Here is a 4,694-nt window from a genome sequence, read left to right as displayed (position 1 = left end):
TCCTCTGCAAGGCACACAGTGTTACTGCAAGGTTAAGCCATGCACACCTTTGTTCAGCACCCGAGGGTAACTTAGCCCCACAAGCACATGACACATGTTGTTTAACCCTGGAGCACTCCAGTGAGTTTCTCCTCTTCTATACTACTTGAGTATCTCATCCCCAATATTAAACCTTTTATTTTATATCATTTCCATAAACATATCAAAAACCAGAACACAGGGATAGGAGCCACTTACAAAGACCCTTCTGAATCCTGTTTGGCCAGGACTGCCATAAGCTTTCTAAACCCATGGGAGTCCAGGACTGTGGGATTGTGGTGGTGTAGAGGACTAAGTCTTTGGTTCTTACCCAGTTTTTCAGCCTAGTTAAGATGCCGTTTGACTTTACAGCTGAGACAAACCACGAGTGAGCAATAGAACAGCTGCTGATGTACCTCAGAGTACTTAACTGACCTGTTTAGAACTCTTCACTGTCAGCTACAAAACTCCTTAAAAATGGCTGGAGTGGAAAACAGATTCTGCCCAGAATCTGTATGTTAAAGGGCAGTCAAGCAAAACTCCTTAAAAATGGCTGGAGTGGGAAACAGATTCTGCCCAGAATCTGTATATTAAAGGGCAGTCAAAAAAAACCAGAACACAGGGATAGGAGCCACTTACAAAGACCCTTCTGAATCCTGTTTGGCCAGGACTGCCATAAGCTTTCTAAACCCGTGGGAGTCCAGGACTGTGGGATTGTGGTGGTGTAGAGGACTAAGTCTTTGGTTCTTACCCAGTTTTTCAGCCTAGTTAAGATGCCGTTTGACTTTACAGCTGAGACAAACCACGAGTGAGCAATAGAACAGCTGCTGATGTACCTCAGAGTACTTAACTGACCTGTTTAGAACTCCTCACTGTCAGCTACAAAACTCCTTAAAAATGGCTGGAGTGGAAAACAGATTCTGCCCAGAATCTGTATGTTAAAGGGCAGTCAAGAGTGCATAAAGCCACTTCCTACTGACACACACACTCCTCAGTTCAAGAGCAGCACAGAAACAGCATCTAGGAACGTGATCCCTGAGCAGGTACTTCCATCCCACTGCAGAACCCACTGTTCCACCACACTTCCACAGTCACTCCACAACATCATGAACTCAACCCGGGCCACCTGTATGAAAAACCTCTCCACTGCTAGAAGGAAACAGCTATATAGGTGCTTAAACCAGTCTGACACGCAAGTGCTTGTTTAGGGATTAGTTGCACAAACTGTATATAGCTATTAATCACTGGCTTAATTATTTTCCCCCCATCATTAAGTTTACTTTTCAAATAAGGCTAAATTCAAAACTAGCCCTAAAATGTGAGAAGGCAGGAAGGAGAAATCTGGAAGCTAACCAGTGATTTTAGGTGGGAATGTTCCTATAAGATTCCTCCCTACCAGCCAGGAATTCATCATTCAGTGACTTTTCTCAAATACTTAGTAAATGTCACTACTACAAACAATGGGAAACAGCTCTTGTGATCAGTGTTTTCTCCTCACTTCTGTAGCAAAGTTCAACAGCAGAGCTGACCTTGGCCTTGCTCTGACACAGATCCCCAGGGCAGAGCATCCCTCTCTGGCTCTGCTGCAGACACAACACCTCATTTAGCCTTTCCTCTGAGGACTCTGCAGCAAATGCCCCCTCAGAAGTCTTTTAAATTAACAGCTGCTGTAATGGATAAACAGAAGGCAACACACCCTAGTTTGTTCTTCAGTTAATATTGCTTAAGCTGGTTTGTCAGACACTTCCTTCAATAGCCTTTGGTTTAGCTTCATCCTTTAAAACTTCATAGATACCATCTCCTTTAGGATACCTTCCTTATTTTATTGGAGTACACTGTGACCTCAGAATTGAGCCACTGGTGCCACACCAGCCCTCAAACAGGGTTTCAAATCCTGCTCTGGTCTTTATTTCTATCTGAAGGTAAATGCAGTTTTGCTGCTCCCAGAACTAGGAGATGTCATGTCTCTGAAGGAACAGCTCCCTCCTGACCAATCCACAAGGAAGGTGTCAGGGAGCACTACTGCTACAGCAGGGAGAGCAGAAGGCTGACAGCAGCCCAGAGAGAAAGTCACTGAGAACCGTGCCAGAAATTGGTGTATGAACACCAACCACCATTCAAACAGTGAGACTCTTAGCTGCCATACAAATTCAAGTGCCAGGAATAGGAAGCTGCCTACTGAACCTCACAGCACATACCACCTTACAGAAACACTGCATCTTCCAGCCAAGCCATGGGAGTGTGAAGGTGGGAATAAAGGATCAGTTCCAGAAGGTAACATCCCAAATACTGTCATCCTACCAAAGGCAGCTCACTGGATCCAAATCAGTCTGAAATCAATAGGACAAAACACAACTAGCTTAAACCCCCAAAGAGCAGTAACTGAAGCTTTGTGCATGACCAACAATCAGACTTGTTACTGCCACTTCCAGGGCAATTCCAAACAACCCCTCCTGGCAGTGAAAGTACCTCAAGCAATTAAAGCTTTGAGAAATCTTGTTTTCAGGCTGATATATTGCTCCTGCAACCTCAGTGAGAAGGACTGACAGGTATTTGCTTACTGCAACAATTACAAGAGCCCTAAGTGTTTCTCTCATTCTGCATGACAACCTGCACACCTCTTGTGCAGCAGCTACACTTGAGGACAACATTTGATCTTACAGCACATTTCAAGTTCACATTCAAGATGGTCCTCAATGTCCAGTTAGTTAACACTCACTGCAAAAGAGCAGAGCCTCAAGTTTTCTCTGTATACTGTTCACTTAGAGAGTGAACAAGTGAAGTGCACAGCTACTGCAGGCACACACACCCCTAAGGAAAATCCTTGCCTCAAGACACTGAAAGGACAGACCCAGCCAGATCTCTGGCTAAGCTTCAATCCACAAGCTGGTCCTCAATGTCCAGTTAGTTAACACTCACTGCAAAAGAGCAGAGCCTCAAGTTTTCTCTGTATACTGTTCACTTAGAGAGTGAACAAGTGAAGTGCACAGCTACTGCAGGCACACACACCCCTAAGGAAAATCCTTGCCTCAAGACACTGAAAGGACAGACCCAGCCAGATCTCTGGCTAAGCTTCAATCCACAAGCCTCAGTGAATTCAGCAGAGAGGAATACACAGTGACTCCTCTTCTGAGCCACAGACAGGGATACAGTTAACAGAGGACCAGGCAGGAAGATAAAAGCAGTGTTTGTTAACAGCTTTCTGGCTGATAAACTCCTGCCAGTTCATGAGGTGCTGGTCTATGTTCCTTATCAAAGGCTTTTAAAGAGGACTTCAGGAAAGGCTACTGACTTTTTTTCAATAGGAGAAGGCACAAAAGTATTCAAGAGCAAACAGATAATTGAAAGCAAAGAGATAACTAGGGAGGCAACAGGCAGTGGGGAAACAGATAGCATGTACCAAAACCTAGAGGGAGGCTCTAGTGGAACCCATCACACTCATCCCACACACCAAAAGCAGACACTGAAGCAATGCAGAGGAACTTCTGATCGCTTATGAAGTGAACCTGAGTGAAACAGTTCAGAAAAGTATGTAACTCCCTCACCCTCTGGAGTCAGAGCCTTTCTCTAATGCTCCACAGTGACCCTCATCTGTCCAAGGCTGCACAAGTTAGTCCCTTCTTGTTCCTCCTCATTTTTACACACTTGTGTCCTTTACCCTGACACCACCCCAAAGTTGTACAGGACAGTTCCTGCTGCTCTGCACTCGAGCACTAATCCAGCAGTTCTTACCCATGAGCTGCATGGAACCTGTATGCAAACCTCTGGCATTGGTAGTACAGAGTCCACAGGAATTACAAAAGCTCAGCTCTTGTCTTTATAAGCTATTCAGTCAATTTGTGGCTAGTAACTGCAATACATCTAATTCAGGGCTTTGGACACACAGGTAACAGTTTCTTAAGAAAAAGCACTTGGTTTCTGAGCAATTACCACAGTCTGACAAGCTCCTTACTAAGCTTTCACTTTCCAGCTGGCTCAAATTCCAGTTAACTAGCAAAGTGTGTCTGCAGACAGGCACTTTGTCTGCAAGGACAAAATGAGCTCCTCCACCCAGATATCCCAAGGAACAGAGGAATATCCAGCTTATTCCTCCTCTTCATGCAGGACCATTTATTGGTCATGTGCATTCTTTAGAGATCAGAGAGTTACTGGAATTAGGAAAGGTTAATTCTGCAGAACAGAACCCTGACAGCACCAAATCCTCAGGTCTCAGTGGGGAAAGTTTCAATACTTGAAGCCAACTTGGAGATCTAAAGCCCTCGGGAACCAGTCACCAAGTAAGCCAGTCAGCTAAACATGGAGCAGGAGTGTTCCAGCACACAAAAAGAGGTTGCTGTAAGGATTTATTAAACCAGCTTGACTGCAGCATCCTCTGGCTGATGCATGTCAATGATCAGCACCTACTATATCCTAGTTAATCTTCCACGAGTGCTCTCAAAATCCCACCACTGTCTGAGAGCTGCACTTCAAGAGCCTAAGGTTGTGCTTCAGAGACTGGAAGTTACTTTGTAACTTGTGGCACGTTAGCTTAGCTTGCCGACTCAGTTCCCTCCGAAGAGGAGGAAGCTTCTCTTACAGAAAGGAGCACACCCGCACAAATCCAAGTGTTTCCGCAAATCCCATTAGCTCGGATAAATTCATTTCAGTGGCGTAACTGACAGCCTTCAGCGCCACGC

This window comes from Acanthisitta chloris, unplaced genomic scaffold, assembly GCF_000695815.1.
Source record: "Acanthisitta chloris isolate BGI_N310 unplaced genomic scaffold, ASM69581v1 scaffold28858, whole genome shotgun sequence".
Lineage (NCBI taxonomy): Eukaryota > Metazoa > Chordata > Aves > Passeriformes > Acanthisittidae > Acanthisitta > Acanthisitta chloris.
This window is presented reverse-complemented; position numbering follows the sequence as displayed.